A 17,761-nucleotide genomic window follows, 5' to 3' on the forward strand; every position below is an offset into this window, starting at 1 on the left:
CTAGGCTGGTAAATTTGGATATCGGCTTTCTCTATGCTAACTTCTTGACACTAAACCACCAAGGTGAAAATTTAAGAAGAAAAGGCAGGCAATCATCTGAATATTTGACAGCAAGGTAGTTGGCTAAATGCTTACCTTTCATTCCAATGTTTTAGGGTATTGAATACACACCCATAGAACAGGTAGATTCCTCCACTGAAAACATCTCCCGGATCAGGATTTTAAAGAGGCAACTCCATTGATCTGTTCACTTGTCTCAGTCGTAATCCCAGGATAAATTTTAAGGCAGCACTGTAATTCTTGGATTCAAATTCGGAACCCTGAGACCGAATTTGTATATTTTTCTATATTCGGCCAATATTTCCTTTCCCAGCTTCTTTACCTTTTACTTTGTATTTGCTATCTGTGTCCTCAGAAAAACCACAGCTCTTCAGTGGGTTAGAATTGTGTCTTCTCATGTCTGTTCTTCTCTTACATTTAGGAATAGAAGGATAACCATACAGTTTTTTAAATAATTGATTGAAATCTTATCCATTTGTGCCAATTCATATGTAGCAACAACTGCTCAGCATTTAGATTTAAAGGATTTCTGCTGGGTTCAGAAACCATTGTCTGAGATATTTAGAAGGAACATGGCAACATCCTGAGTTCTCCAGTTTTATCTTAGCATTTTCTGCATTTCTGCTATATTTCCTGATTGAACATATCATTAGGCATAGTGTGTTTTTGCATGGCTCAAAATTTAATTCTCCATTTTAAACTTTCAGTATAAGTGTCTGGACTAAGAAAATATCCCTTTTCCTTTTAGATTTCTTTCCCACATGGTATTTTAAAGTCTTTTCTGCCTCCATCAGATCTCTTGGCAGTTCACACTCCATTCTCTTAGACTCTTTTTAATGGCATGTTTTCCAAGCCTTTTGTCGTTATTACTACCCTTTGGATTCTTTCCAAATTAGCAATCTTTTTTATATAGAAAGAGCCAAAAATTGCATGCAGTTTTCCAGACGGCGCTTTAGGAGTATGGTGAATAATGGGATAATTACTTCCCACGTGAGCTTCAGTGACACCCAAATGGATTCGTAGGCGTTCTCTTTTCCTTTTTTTTTTAATCCCAAGGGATGATGTTCACTAAGAAATGATCAAATCTTTTATTGAGGAAAATTTAACGAGGAAAAGTTTTGCTAAGTAACAAATTAGGTAATGCCAAAATACTGATAATTATCTAAAAGATGGCCATTTCTTTTGGAAAGTATTACATTTGGTGGAAATCTTAAGCTCCATCTAAATAGTATGTTTTGAGTTTGATGCAGTAATAGAGAGGGAGTAGAGAAATTCTTAAAAATGAAAGTGGGTTAGAGTGGGGAGAACACCATATTAATACTACATTTAATCATGCAGCATTGAAACTTCTATGAAAAGTCGCCTAGGGGATAAGCAGAAGTGAAATTGACATCAGTTGGCATTGCTTATTTCTACGGATAATTAGATATGTTTATTAAACACCTACTTTGTGCTGGGCATTGTCCTATATGCTAGGGCTATAGATGTCAACAAAATTGTTTCTAAGTATCAACCAGATTACTTCTTTTTTCTCCTCAAAACACTCCAATGGCTTCTTCTCTCTCTCAGTAAAATCCACACTCCTAAGTCTGGTGTACAAGGTGCCACATGATCTGGTCCCCACAAACTCTCTGACCCATCACCTGCCCTCTCCTTCTCAACTCACTCTGCTCTAGTCACACAAGGCCTCAGGACCTCTGCATTGAACTGGAGTGCAGACGTCCAGGGGTTCAGGGCAGAACTCTGAAATCACTCTTATTAAATCTTTATGCTATGCCAGGTACCATGCTAAATGCTTACAGACATTGTTGCATTGAAGCTTCACCAAAGTAGAAAGATAGTTATTACTGCTCCTATTATTATTTTATTTATTTATATATTTATTTATTTATTTTGAGACAGAGTCTCACTCTGTTGCCCAGGCTGGAGTGCAGTGGCACAATCTCAACTCACTGCAAGCTCCACCTCCCAGGTTCACGCCATTCTCCTGCCTCAGCCTCCCGAGTAGCTGGGACTGCAGGTGCCCGCCACCATGCCCGACTAATTTTTTGTATTTTTAGTAGAGACGGGGTTTCACCATGTTAACCAGGATGGTCTTGATCTCTTGACTTGTGATCTGCCTGCCTCGGCCTCTCAAAGTGCTGGGATTACAGGTGTGAGCCACCACTCCCGGCCAACTGCTCCTATTATTTTTATTAGTAGTTGTTAAATATTACTAAAATTAGTAGTGCAGCTGACCCTTGAACAATATAGGTTTGAACTGTGTGGGTCCGCTTAAACACAGATTTTCTTCTGCCTCTACCACCCTGAGACAGCAAGACCAACCCCTGCTTCTTCTCATCCTGTTCCGCCTACTCAATATGAAGACAACAAGGGTGAAGACCTTTATGATGATTCACTTCCACTTAATGAATAGTAAATATATTTTCTCTTCTTTATAATTTTATTTTCTCTAGCTTACTTTACTGTAAGAATACAATACATAATATGTATAACATACAAAGTATGTGTTAATCAACTGTTTATGTTGTTGGTAAGGCTTCTGGTCAACAGTACGCTATTAGTAGGTAGGTTTCTGAGGAGTTTCTTATGAGGAGTCATAAGTTACATGTGGACTTTTGTTAGCACTCTTAACCCCTATAACGTTCAGGGTCAACTGAAGTATTAGACCATTATTACCATCTTATTAAAGAAGAGAAGTTAGGTAACTAGCTAGTAGTTGGTAGAACCAGACCATTGTGCTCTAAAGATCCCCTTTCCTTGGCTGGTCTGTTGAAAGGCTGAACTGTGGAAAAGTTTGAATTTGATACCACAAAGTCTGACAATTCATCCACTGGATTTTTTTTTTTTTTAACAGAGGCTTACTCTGTCTCCCAGGCTGCAGTGCAGTGGCACGGTCACAGCTTACTGCAGTCCTGAGCTGCTGGGCTCAAGTGATCCTCCCACCTCAGCCTCTCCCGAGTAGCTGGGATCATAGGCACATGCCACCTTGCCCAACAATTTAAAAAAAAAAAAATTTGTACAGATGGGGTCTGCCGTGTTGCCCAGGCTGGTCTTGAACTCCTGGCCTCAAGTGATCCTTCTGCCTCGGCCTCCCAAATTGTTGGAATTTCAGGAATGAGCCACCACAACCAGGCTGGATCTTTTATTCCTATATTCAACAGAGCTGCTTTGAGCCTCTTCTTAGATGCAAAGCTCATCGGCAAATAAACTCCTTTCTTCAAAAAACTTTTAACTTAATTTAGTTATTGTATGGACAGCAATCATTCAGATGAGTTCCAACTCATCTGACATTGACTTAATTCAAGATGGTTATTTGAACCTAAGTATTTAATGATCTTCCTTTCCTGATTTCCATTGAAATAAACAAAGAAATATAAATTAGGATGAAAAAATTACATCAGCCCTGGAAAGGGAGAAAAGTTAACCAATAGACCAGAAACTTGGAGTTCGTATTATGTTCTACAAATAGAATTGCATAACCTTCAATTTTTGGAGTGCCCCAGGGTGCTGGTCTAGGGGCCTTCTCTCTTCAGTTATACACAGTGAAATCTATCTCTATTTCTTTTATTTTCTTTTATTATTATTATTATTATTATTATTATTTTTGAGCGATAGAGTCTCACTCTGTCACTGAGGCTGGAGTGCAATGGTGTGATCTTGGCTCACTGCAACCTCTGCCTCCTGGGTTCAAGCGATTCTCCTGCCTCAGCCTCCCAAGTAGCTGGGATTACAGGTGCACACCACCACACCCGGCTAATTTTTGTATTTTTTAGTAGAGACAGGGTTTCACCATGTTTGTCAAGCTGGTCTTGAACTCCTGACCCCATGATCTGCCCACCTCGGCCTCCCAAAGTGCTGGGATTACAGGCGTGGTCACAGTCCCCGGCCCCTATCTCTATTTCTGCTTTAAATTTTCTCCAGAACTCTAAACTTGTATACCCAAATGACTAGTAGATATCACTCATGCACACTCAAATGAGTATGTCCATTTAAATTAGTCAGAACAGAACTCATAATTGCTGCACCCCTATCAAACCTGTCCACTCCTCCAGGGATTTACATTTCAGCAAATACCACCACTATTTACCAAATTGCTGGAAAAATACACTCTTAAGTATTATATTTGATTCTGCTCTTGACCTCACTCCCCTCAAATTCAATCCATCAGTAAGCCTATCATCTCTACATCCAAAACATATCTGGTAACTTTTCACCATCTCCATCATCTGTCCTGGTGATGCCCTTGCTTTTTCTAGAATAGATTCACACACAGCAGCAGAGGGACATTTTACAATTCAAAATCAGATCATGTTACTCCTTCCCCTCAAACAAACAAACAAACAAAACAAAAACCAAACACAAACAATCACCAAACCCCCACAATCTTAAAACTCTCCAATGGCTTTGCAGTGCACTTGAAATAAACTCTTTATTATAATTTACAAAGTCCTCCTTTATCTAGACCCTGCCATGTTTTATCACTTTCTCACTTACAACATATGCTCCAGCTTCTTTCAATTTTTAAAACTCACTGACTCTTTCCCACCTCAGGGTCTTTCTTTCCTCTCCCTAATATTTGGAGAATCATTACTGAGCTTTACTCAGCTGGCTCTTTCTCATCAAATGGGTCTCACTTCTATAGAGCAACCTTGCCTGCCCTTCAAATTTAAAGTAGGCACCCCTTCTTTAATTTACTATGTAGTAATTGCCACTGGCCAAATATTTTCTAATTTGTCTTTTCTTTCTTCTCACCTTCTAAGAAGAAAAATCCCCTGAAAGCAAGGACCATGTCTGTTTTGTTTACTGCAGAATTCACTCTACCATGTGGTACAGAGTAGGTACTTAATTAATATTTGAGTGAATGAATAATTTTATTGTTCTTAATATGGTGTGAATTGTAACACAGATGAAAAAATGTGTAAGATAATAATTATAATCTAAATGTAAAGGTCATTTCAGCTTAATCTGAGAAATAAGGTAAGGCTATATAAAAGAAACAAAAAAATAAGATGATAGAAGTAAGACCAAATGATGCTATCTATTCTGATAAATCTGATGAATTAAACCCCATCATTAAACAAATATCTTCAGATTGGATCTCAAAATATAATCAAGCTACTTGTTGTTTATGAGACATACCTAAAATAGATATAGAACGGATGAAAAGAAAAGGAAGGTCAAAGAAAAACCAGGAAAATATAAAAACAATGGTGGTGATATCAGACAAAGGAAAAGTAAAAAAAACCCACATATTTTAAATTGTTAAAATATGCACTCAAATTATTTCAACCATTGTGGAGGACAATGTGGTGATTCCTTAAAGACCTAAAGACAGAAATACCATTTAACCCAGCAATCCCATTACTGGATATATACCCAAAGGAACATCAGTTGTTCTCTTATAAAGACACATGCACGTGTATACTCATTGCAGCACTACTCACAATAACATATACATGGAATCAACCTAAATGCCCAGTAATGATAGACTGGATAAAGAAAATGTGGTACATATGCACCATGGAATACAATGCAGCCATAAAAAGGAATGAGATCATGTCCTTTGAAGGACCATGGATGGAGCCGGAGGCCATTATCCTTAGCAAACTAATGCAGGAACTGAAAACCAAACACCACACATTCTCACTTGTAAGTGGGACCTAAATGATGGGAACACATGGACACATAGAGGGGAACAACACACACTGGGGCCTTTCAGAAGGAGGAGGGTAGGAGGAAGGAGAGGATCAGGAAAAATAACGAATTGGTACTAGGCTTAATACCTGGGTGATGAAATACTCTGTACAACAAACCCCCATGACACAAGTTTATCTATGCAACTAACCTGCACATGGAGCCCTGAACTTAAAATAAAAGTTAAAAATAAAATATATACTCTGCAAGGCACCTATATCAATGATACCCTGTGTGCATTCACTAACATAATACTGAAACACATAAATCAATACATTTAGAAATTTCAGATTAAAAACAATCATAAAAGTCTCTTACATACCTCTGAGACTTTGTTAATACAAAATTGCAGATGAGCTAAACACTATAACTGATAACACTGTTTAAATATGTATGGAACTTCATACACCACTGACAGAGAATACTGTGTTTCAAATAGCAAAAGAAAGTTACAAAAATTGCAAAAAACATTTAAATAAATGCCCAAAAAGTATAAATACTTATTCTTTGACAGTGATGCAATGAAACTAGAAATTTAAAATGTAAATATATGAAGTCACAAGAAGAGTAAATACTCTATCAAAAATGTTTGTTAAAGAACTAAAAACTGGCTGGGCGCAGTGCCTCATGCCTGTAGTCCCAGCACTTTGGGAGGCCGAGGTCAGGGGTTCAAGACCAGCCTGGCCAAGATAGTGAAACCCCGTCTCTACTAAAAAATACAAAAATTAGCCAGGCGTGATGGCAGGCACCTGTAATCCCAGCTATGCAGGAGGCTGAGGCAGAGAATTGCCTGAATCCGGGAGGCGGAGGTTGCAGTGAGCCAAGATCGAGCCACTGCACTCCAGCCTGGGCGACAGAATGAGACTCCATCTCAAAAAAAAAAAAAACCAAAAACTAAAAACTTTAGCAAGTAATGAAACTAATACATACGAACATTTATAAGACGCAGCTATAAATTCACACAGAGGAAAATTCAGACATTTAAATACTTTTATTATTAGAGAAAAAAGTATTAATGAACTCAGCATTTGAATGAAACATTTTAAGGCTGGGCACAGTGGCTCACGCTTGTAATCCTAACACTTTGGCAGGCCGAGGTGGGCGGATCACTTGAGGTCAGGCCTGGCCTGACCAGCCTGGCCAACATGGTGAAACCGTGTCTCTACTAAAAATAAAAAAAAAATTAGCTGGCCATCGTGGTGGACACCTGTAATCCCAGCTACTTAGGAGGCTGAGGCAGGAGAATCTCTTGAACCTGGGAGGTGGAGGTTGCAGTGAACCGAGATCGTGCCACTGCACTCCAGCCTGGGCAACAAGAGCTGATCTCCATCTCAAAAAAGAAAAACAAACAAAAAAACAGAAAGAAACTTTAAAAGGAATCAAAGAAGCAGTAAAAAGTCATCAGACGTTACTGAAGAATAAGGCAGTAATTGTTGAGGTAAAAATGAAAAAAATGGTTGAGGTTATAATCCTGGAGTTCATTCAAAAGGGCCAATAAGATATGCAAACTTCAGTTTATGTTGATTAAGGAAAAATAAGTAATAAAACACAATTTCTAGATATATAAATGGAAAAGGGGTGATAATAAGAGAAATGTTTAAATTAAAATTATATAGCATGTAATTGTATAGTAATAAAAATTAAAACTTTAATGAAAAGATAATTTCCAAGGAAAGTATAAATTATTTAAATTTTCTAAAAAAGAGTGAATATGATATTCTTATTTAGGATTGTTAAATCTATTTCATGAGTAGGCATTTTTAGTGTTAGTATTAGTTCAGTAATAACTCTCTCCTTTTCTTCTATATTTTTCTGTTTCTATTTCTTCCCCAAATTCTCAACCATAATCTAAAAGGCTTTTGTGTAAAAGAACTTGTTTCAACTATATTTCTTTGATTATTATTGAGATGGAAGTTTTAAAAATCTATTTATTGGCCATTTTATGTTCACTAAGTGCCTATCATTATTCACTAGACAATTTTCTATCAGGTAGTTCATTTTTTTTTAAACCACTTTATGTATGGCTAGTAACCCTTTGTCTATGTGGTAAACATTTTTTTCCTTAGGTTAATTTATGCCTTTAATTGTTTCATTGTACTTTTCTCAGTCAGAAGTTTTTAATGTTGATATAGCAAAACATGTCAAACTTTTTCTTTATTTTGTGTCCCACTGGTATTATAGTTAGCATACCTTTCCATGCCTCAGGATTATGTAAAAATTCATCTACACTTTAAAGTATTGGCATACTTTATATTGAATACTTGCCTTTGATTCATCTGTGATTTACTTTTGTGTGAGGTAGAGATAAAACTTTGTTTTCTTCTTCATGTATATTTGGCTATTTCAATATCACTGACTGAGTGATGCTCTTATCACTTGTTATGGTTTGGATATTCGTCCCTCTAGATCTCTTGTTGGAATGTAATCCCCAGTGTTGGAGGTGGGGCCTGGTGGGAGGTTTTGGGATCTTGGGGGCAGATCCCTCATGAAAGGCTTGGTGCTGTCCTCACGACGTGTGTAGTTCTCATGCGATCTAGTTGTTTAAAAGTGTGTGGCACATCTCGCCTTGCCCTCTTGCTCCCACTCTCACCATGTGATGCGCTGGCTCCCCCTCATCTTCTGTTATGACTGTAAGCTTTCTGAAGCCCCCACCAGAAGCAGATGCCAGCACCACAATTCCTGTCCGGGCTGCAGAATGATGAGCCAGTTAAACCTCTTTTCTTTATAAATTACCCAGTCTTAAGTATTTCTTTATAAAAATGCAAGAATGGCCTAACACATCAATCTATCAAAAATTGCACCTTATTAGTATACTAATATCTTCTAAAACAGCGGTCCCCAACCTTTTTGGTACCAGGGACCCATTTCATGGAAGACAGTTTTTCCACAGATGGGAGTGGGGTGTGGGATGCTTTCAGGATGACACTGTTCCACCCCAGATAATCATTAGCTAGATTCTTATAAGGAGCATACAACCTAGATCCCTTTTATGTGCAGTTCACAGTAGGATTCGCGCTCCTATGAGAATCTAATGCCAACGATAATCTGACAGGAGGTGGAGCTCAGGAGGTAATGCCCGCTTACCTGCCACTCACCTGCTGTGCAGCCTGTTTCCTAACAGGCCATTGACTGGTACCAGTCTGTGGCCAGGAGTTTGGGGACCCCTGTTCTAAAAAATATACTCAAATTTTTTTCTTAAATTCCATTAATTGGTTTAACTAGTCCAGCATCAGTATCATACTCTCTCAATTATTATTATTATGTAATATGTTGTTTAGTAAAAGACACTTCTCCACGTCATTTAAAAAATAACCTTTTCTGACCCTGGGCAACATGGTGATATGTAATCATTTCCCAGAAGCCCCAATTTCCTATTGGAAAACAGTGTCAGAAATATTTCTTCTTTGGTTACATCTGATTCATTTTTAAATAGTTCTATTTCTACAAAACACACACACACACACACACACACACACTAGCCAGATATGGTGGCATGCAGCTCTAGCCCCAGCTAGTCAGGAGGCTGAGGTGGGAGGATCACCCAAGCCCAAGAAGTAGAAGTTTCAGTGAACAGTGATTGCACCACTGCACTCCAACCTGGGTGACAGAGTAAGACCCTGTCTCAAAAAATATATAACTTTTTTGGACATCCTTTAATCATTTTTAATGAATTTTAGAAAAAATATCCCAGAAGTTGAGTGGTTTTGTTAGTTTTCAGAATAATTTAGAGATAATGGACATTTTTATAGTATTGAGTCTGGTGATCCAATAATATTGTATCTCTATTTATTCAAACCTCTTTTATGTCTGTCAGCATAATTTTATAGCAAATATATAAGCCACCTGAACTAATAATGCTACTGTGGATCAACTCATTTACTTCAGAATGTCCTAGCAACCGAGGCAAAAAGGTGGGTTTGATGAATTATGGAATTATTATCTGACAAAAGGAAATATGTACATTTTATGGGAAGAGAAATTTTTCTTCCAACTTCTTAAAGAATTTAGCACAGATCAACTTAATAGCTGCTAGTCATGTGCAGCCAATATGAAAAAATATAATTGAGAACACATATTGAGGTGATGAAGGGAATAGAAGCAGGAAAGTGAGATAATCATACCTGATAAAATATTCTGGAGATAAAGTCTGAATTGTACAGAACTTAGAATACTTTGAAGAATAAATGAAAAGAACATATATCCAACTTTCTCCTCTTATAGCAAATCACTCCGGCTTTTAGCAGAGTTTGGATGAAGTTTCAGGCCAGTTGTCAGTTTCTCCTTGAACACCCTATGAGAACAGAGCTTTAAGCACAGGCAATCTCTGTTAATGAATCCATGGAGACCCCATGCAAGGATGCCATTTCGCTATGAAAGATGAAGGTCCCAATTATATTCTCCTTGATGAAGTACCTTTGTATATTAGCAGTGGACTAACACAGTGGATGGATTAGATCTGAAGTCAATGTTTTGGAGTCTGCAAATTGTTGGAAGCTCTTCCCTTCACATTATTTCATAGATATTGATTGCTTCTGCCCTCTCTAAGTGCTAAGCATAATCTAATTTAATCCCACAAAGACCCATAAGTATCATTATCAGTCCCATATGGTAGATGAGGAACTGCCCTATTCACACAGTGAATCAGTGATAGAACTAAGATTTAAATTTACGTTCACATGACAAGCAAGCCTGTAATCCCAACCACTATCCCACATCATCTTTACTCCTAAATGTACGAACACTTGTACAACCCACAATAGCAGCAATATTCACTCTTGGTACAAAGAATACATTAAAGTAAGAAATGAGGCTTTGTCTACACAGTTTGAATATATGAACTTTTGCATTTTCCAATTAAATAAGAAGCATTTGTCTTGTTTTTTAATTTTTATAGAAGTCCTAGAATCTTGAGTAGAATCATGCATCTGAAACTTTAATATGCATGTAGTTCACCTGGGGATCTTCAGGTGGAGTCCAAGAGTCTGCTTGTCCACCAACTTCAACTTCCCAGAAGATGTGATGCTGCAGTTCTACAGCCCGCATTTTGGATGGCAAGAGGCTAGAAGATCATCGTCAATCTGGTTTTCTAAATTTGAGTCAGGATGAAGGGCAGTCTTGATTAGCATTCAGTACCCAATGAATGCTAGGTAGCGTTCAGTACCTAGCATTCATTAGGTACTGAATGCTAATCAAGACATAATGTCTGTTCTTAAGGTAATGCAGTGATTGTCAGCTCTGGTTGCTCAGTGTAATCACAGGGTGAGGATGAGATAGATGTAGATGAGATAGATTAAAACCTCTGGGGCTAAGACCAAAGAGGCATGGATACTTAAATACTTTAAGTATACATAACTGGATTATATCTAGGCTGAGGATATAAATTTGAGAAAGGTGGTAGCTATATTCATCCTGACTTTATCAGTTACTTTGGACAAGTTAATTAACTGCTCTATGCCCGTTTTTTTTTCTACTGTAAAAATGGTAGTTGCCCATATCTGACGGTTGAAGAATTAAATGAGAAAAGCATTATTTAGAACACAATAAGCATTCATATATTAGTTATCAGTAATAGTTTCATCATTGTCATTCCAAAATTTTAGGTTCCTTATTCCTTATATGGAGTACTTCACCCCAAAATAAAAAATGAGATGTGCATTTGTCTCATAATTGCGCTTCTGTCAAACAGCTCTGTAAAGCAGCATCTCATGAGAGAGACAAAGCATGAAAAAATTAAAAGCACTTTGAATGTAAGAACAAAGATGTAAGATGATGACCCACCTCTCATTAGTACCACCTTCCTAGTCCCCCTTGAACTCTATCATTTCCCAGAAGCCCCAATTTCCTATTGGAAAACAGTGCCAGAAATATTTCTTCTGTGTCTTCTGTGGTTACATCTGTCTCAATATTTTTTTTTTTTTGAGATGGAGTTTCGCCCTGTCACCCAGGCTGGAGTGCAATGGCATGATCTCGGCTCACTGCAACCTCCACCTCCCGGGTTCAAACGATTCTCCTGCCTCAGCCTCCCAAATAGCTGGGATTACAGGGGCATGTCACCATGCCAAGCTAATTTTTATGTTTTTGGTAGAGTTGGGGTTTCACCATGTTGGCCAGGCTGGTCTCAAACTCCTGACCTCGTGATCTGCCCAGCTTGGCCTCCCAAAGTGCTAGCCAAAATGTGCTCTGACTTTTCATTAATGCCTGTGCCATCCCCTACTCAGCCTTACACCACATCTACAGTTACTCAATAAGGACATGACTATAAAAATAAATCAAATTTTAAAAATAGATTCATTTAAGTTGTTAGGAGAGCTGCCTATTTCAATGAATCTGTTTTTTAAATGAAGGATCCCTTTAAAAAGTAAACAGTCCACTCAGCTCATCTGTAGAAATACAGGAAATCATACATCCTTTCATTTTGCTTACTAGGTGATTATGTGGTAACATCCATATTGGTTTGGAGATGTTAATGTAGAAAACAGGTCCATTTGCTTCAGGTTGTAAGTTGAACATTAGATTTTTACCTTTATTTTTGTTTTCAGCCAGGTCTGCCAATGCTGCTCTTTTCTACGTGTGTGCATTGCATTGCATTCTTGTTCTGGCTCTTTTTACTCTTCCATTCTTTAGGCATAAGTATCTTTCCACGATAAAAAAGCATATGAGACTGCTTCTTTCAATAGACCACTTTTATCTATCAGTCACCTCTGCTTATAGGACCAATACAGTTTGAAAATCCAGCTTTAATCAGTTGACTCTCAAGCAAGAACCTTCAACTGGGCTTGTGGAAGTAAACAAAGAACTATACTCTTCTCAAAACTCAAGCTCACTTCTCTCTCTTGTCAGTGTGTCGCATCAAATGCTGGGCCCTCTCTTTAAAAGGGTCCAGGACAGTCACAGAAACTCAAGTGTGGCCATCATATTGCAGCCTCCTGTTATTTCCAAATATACTTGTTTTTTGCTCATCCATTGGATCAATCAATAAGCATTTACTAAGTACTTACTATGTGCTGGGCACAAGGCTGGTGGAGATATAGTAGTGAAAAAGACAGACAAGGTCCCTGCCTTCATGGAGCTTACAGTTTAATGAGGAGACAGATAGTAGGCATAGAATCATATAAATACTGAATTCCAAATAGCTATTAATATTATAAAGAAAAAAATTGAAGTTTATTTAAGAGTATAGAAAGAAGACTTAATCTGGACTACAGAGTCAGGTGGGTTTTTTTTTTTTTAATTAACCTGAAGCTAAGCAATTAAAAGTGAGTAGAAAGTAGCAGATAAAGAGAAGAGACAAGAGACATTTAGATAGAAGGAACAGTCAGTGTGGAGGCCCCGGCTATATTCAAAGGGCTCAGAGAAGGTAAAGATGAGAGGTGGTGAAAGATAAGTCTGGAGAGTCAGCCAGGGATCATTAATTTTTTTGTTGTTGTTCTGTGATAGTATTGCTTGGATTCTTGTAGCCTGTTTTCTCCTCCACTTTTTCTTATTTTTGACCTTTTATTTCCCTGTATTCATTCACTTATTAAATTCTTTTATAACTCAAAGCTTTTGTGAGGAATATTTAACTTTTCCTTGAGCTGTGTTTTCTTCCAGGTTGGGTTTTTCACTTGTCTTCAGTATGCTATGCTCTATCGTTTGTTTTTCTCTTCTTCTTTGTCAGATATTCATGGATATGTTTATTTGCTGTATCTTGTTTGTATCGCTGCCTTGCAATTTCTTCTCTTGCCTGTGCTTAACATAAGCATTTCTGTCCAGACATTCATTTACCCTCAATTTGTATGGCTAAGTTCTTCTTTATTTCTTTCCCATTGTATTTCAGAACTATTTTTTTCCTCTCCCAGCTACAATTAGAGAGTTGGAATACTTCTCTTTGGTCCGTTTTTCTGTACTTTGAAAGTGGTGTGGTGAGGGAGTAGTAGAAGAAAACTATTCTGTGACCTTGAATGACAGGACTTTGCTCTTTTTCCTAAGATCTCATTAAATGTGCTACCCAGAGTTTATTCTATTGTCACAGCAGAGGCCCTACATTTCAGACCTTGACCCTTCTTCAGTGTGGAAACCAAGAAAACAATAGCCCTGGTGCTCACCTATGTCTGCTGAGCTCCTTGGATTCACACCAGAAGGTTTCACTTTGACTCTTTCCTGAGCCACCCACTCATCTCAGTCCACATCTCTACTAATTGGGGGGCAGGAGTTATTAACGAAAATTCCTGGGATTTGCAGCCCCTCCCTTTCCAGCTTCTGCAAGGTGAAAGATTTGTCTCAGTGGTCTTCTGCTTTTCCTTATACATTACTTTTGAAACATACGGTGTATGGTTGCAACCCTTAGCTAGTTTGTTTGCTGTTGGCAATTTTTGGAAGGTTTTATTTTGTTATTGTTGGTGGTTTTAGTTTACTATTTCAAGTGTTGTGATAGCAATATTTTGCAATTGGGCTTCATTTCACTATCTTTATTTCCATATTTTCATCTTCAAAATGCCACTCTAGATTCCTCATGAAAAATGATTGAAAGGGGCAATAGAGATGTAAGAAGTGAATACATTTAAAGTGTGTTTTGGAAGCAAAAATCAACAGCACTTGATAAAGTGTTAGATGAGATGGTGAATGAGAGGATGGCTTACTGCTGGAAAAACTGGGTGTATAAACGATGTCTAAAGACTTATATCGTATTTTCACCTTGAAGATCTTGGCCAATATTAGTTCACAATTCAAACGAGAATGAGAACAAGTATGTACTGAGTCATCAGTGCCAAGTCCATGCTAGATGCTTTTGTCATCTCTTCAGTCCTCACCAGATCCCTGAGGAGGATCTCTGTGCACTCTGCCTCCCTACTTGTGATAGAAATGACACACTGTGGAGGACAGGGAGGGCCAGAGTAGGGGGCAGTGGGTACAGCTGGAAGCAACCCCATCATCCTTGCGCACCATCAGGCACTTTCATTGATGCTACCTCACTTCATCCTCATGACTACCATATGAAATATATATTCTTACCTCTGTTTTTTCTAATTGAGAAAACCAAACATGTTAAATTAACTCGTTCGAGGTTATTAAGTTCATAGATGGCAGAGGCAGGGTTGAAATCTGGGACTTTTGATTTCTCCATACCTGTTTTTTCTTTTTCTTTTTTACCACACTCTAATGTATTATCAAACCCCTCTGCCACTCTGTGGGTATGTGCATAACAACACATTTAATCATCATCAAGCCCATTTTCCATGGTTTGTTGCACATCTATTTCTAACTCATAAACACAGTTGTAAGATGAGTCAACCTGAGAGAAATCAGACTTGTTTACTCATTTTGCAGAAATCTGGGTTTGGAGCCTTTCATTACCCAAAGGTTAGAAAAAGAAGGCTGCTATTGTAGTGACACAAATGTGGTTCATTGTTCAAGTTGGACCGTATCCAGTAATGGATGCCATAAGCACCATGGCACTTTCCTCCTTTGCCCCCATTGGATCTTATCTCCTTTATCCTGGGAGTGTTTGTGGCATCTTCGCTTCTATTGTTGAGCTGTAGGAAGGAGAGGGCTCATCTCAGCACTTCAGTTGACAAGTCCAAAAGGAAATCAACAAAAGAATAAAAAAGTGAAGTGGCCTTATCACCCTACTCCCTCCTTTGGAGACATTGCTGCAATGAATACTTTTCCACAACCTGGACCTTTGGCCTTCTCACAGGCACTCTAGTTTTCTCCTGGGGCACAGAGATGAAATCACCATGACTTCCCCTGGTGGATCTGCTCAGAGTGGTTTTACGGGTCATGAATTAGCCTATCTGGGGAGAGAAGATCAAAAGTAAAATTATGAGTCTAGAATCAGTAACTTAAAAGTTCTAAACGTGTGTGTGTGTGTGTGTACATATGTATATTACATAAGAGGGTGCCTTTGATGTCTAATCTGAATGCTATGTCAATGTATTTGTTTATAATTAGGCCAGAGAAAAACAAGATAGAGAAATAAAGTTGTCACTGCAGGTGGCTACTGATGTGTGACAGTGTGTTCTGCGTCAAATCAAATGCTGAATAAGATTGCAGAGGGGAAAGGCATAGAGAAAAAGGGGAGAAGACACTCTTGCAAAAGAAGGGAGAAACAGAAGCAATAGCTCCTTACATTTCCTCAGAAAGGGAGAGTGAGAAAGCTTGATTATTTTCTAGGAAATGGTATGTAGAAAGGTTTGGCAGGAGGTGAGTTTATGAGGGAATTTGAAAGTATTAAAGGGAAAGTTACTTCTCTGAAAAAGCAAGAAGAGACAGAGACACAAGAGCGAAGGAGAAGAAAGTTTTGTTATGAACATGCTTGAAGTTTTGCCAACATTCTGGACATATGTAAACAGAGTGCTCAATGGAACATCTGTCTGCTGCAGGTAACTTTCTTTTATGATGTATTCACGTATGGTTTGCATTTTGTTTAGTTTCGAAGTTTGTGAAACATCTTATAAAACATTCCTGTTAAAGCATGGGTAAAATGTGGACATCAGGAAGGCATGCTCAGTAGAAGAAATAGTAGAAACACAGGTAAAGACAGTAAAAAAAGGGAATTGGAATTACAAAAACAGTGAGGAGTTCTGTTTCACTGGAGTATAGGATTCTTGATGTGGACTAGAACAGGAACTAGTCAGAAATTAGATTGGAGCAGCATCATGGAGGACTTAAATCTTAGCGTGAGATGTAGAGTTTAGAATTTGTTCAATAGATAGTTTTGTTCTGAGAACCCAGTGCAGTTTTGAGTGGATGTGTGACATATTCAAAGGTGTTCGCAGGTGTCTCATGCTCTAGAAAGAAGTCAAGATTAATGATACCAATTTCAGTGCCTTTTACATAGAGGTCATATTTGAAGGCTTGGGAGAGATTATGTGGTCAAGAAAGAAAACATGTTAGAACAGAGACTTAAAGAATGTTTACCCTTTTAAATAATCAGGATAAGAAAGGAGGCCATTGGTGACAGATGAGGAAAAGAATCTGGATTGCACATTATCATAGGAGCCAAATGAACAGAAAGTTTTAAGAAGAAAGGATGGCCAGGCGTGATGGCTCATACCTGTAATCCCAGCACTTTGAGACGCCGAGGCAAGTGGATCACCTGAGGTCGGGAGTTCGAGACCAGCCTCACCAACATGGAGAAACCCCATCTCTACTAAAAATACAAAATTAGCCAGGCATGGTGGTGCATGCCTGTAGTCTCAGCTACTCAGGAGGCTGAGGCAGGAGAATCGCTTGAACCCAGGAGGCAGAGGTTGCAGTGAGCTGAGCTCACACCATGGCACTCCAACCTGGGAAACAAGAGTGAAATTCCGTCTCAAAAAAAAAAAAAAAAGAAGAAGAAGAAAGGGTGTTTTCAACCATACTAAAAGCTGGGAGTGTGTGCACATTAAGGAGAATGTAAAGGGAGAACAGTTCATGGGACTTGGGAATTTTTTGCTTCGAAAAGCATAATGAGTTCAAGACCGCAGAGAAACACAGGTGTTGAGAGGTATAAACCAATTTCCTGTTCCATTTCTGTAAAGACTTGGAAGAGATCAATGTGTTAGTAATTTAACAGAGGGGAAAGGCTCTTCTGGGTCAAGACTAAAATTTTTAAAAACATACTTAACGTTAAGATGTTTTAGGGGGAAAAGCGATGAATGCTGCTGAAAGTCAGCAAGAGGCACTATAATTAGAAGTCATATCTAGAAACAAACATCTGAGAGGCAGTGGATTTGTCCTTTTGCAAGCTCTAATTCTTCTTTTTTTATTTGTAGAGTGGTTTTTCTTTAAAAAAAAATTTAAAATAAAAGAATGTGGAGTGGAATGAGAATGATGAGGAGATGGACCATTCTGAATTTGACATTTTTGCCTTTTGTGGTCATAGCTAAGCCTAAGTATGTATGAGCCTGAGGCTTTATTTCCTTGATTTTTCTGCCATACTAATCAAGGGCTACATGTTGAAAGTGCTGAACAATGAAAGAATCGGAAGAGGGAAACCCTTCAGGACTGTACCTTTTGCTCTATTTATGTCTATCCCCAAACC

General features: G+C 38.3%; 2 long non-coding RNA genes across 5 annotated transcripts in view; both read left to right on the forward strand.

Moving 5' to 3' along the window:
- LOC129058743 (uncharacterized) overlaps positions 1–17,761 on the forward strand; it is a 686,790-nt gene that overhangs the window by 274,951 nt on the left and 394,078 nt on the right. The window lies entirely within an intron of this gene.
- LOC134761064 (uncharacterized) lies at positions 7,558–17,089 on the forward strand. The gene is made up of 2 exons (XR_010139320.1): positions 7,558–16,118; positions 16,673–17,089. It is a non-coding gene; the product is annotated as an uncharacterized LOC134761064 (long non-coding RNA).

Source organism: Pongo abelii, chromosome 2 (assembly GCF_028885655.2).
Source record: "Pongo abelii isolate AG06213 chromosome 2, NHGRI_mPonAbe1-v2.0_pri, whole genome shotgun sequence".
Taxonomy (NCBI): Eukaryota; Metazoa; Chordata; class Mammalia; order Primates; family Hominidae; genus Pongo; species Pongo abelii.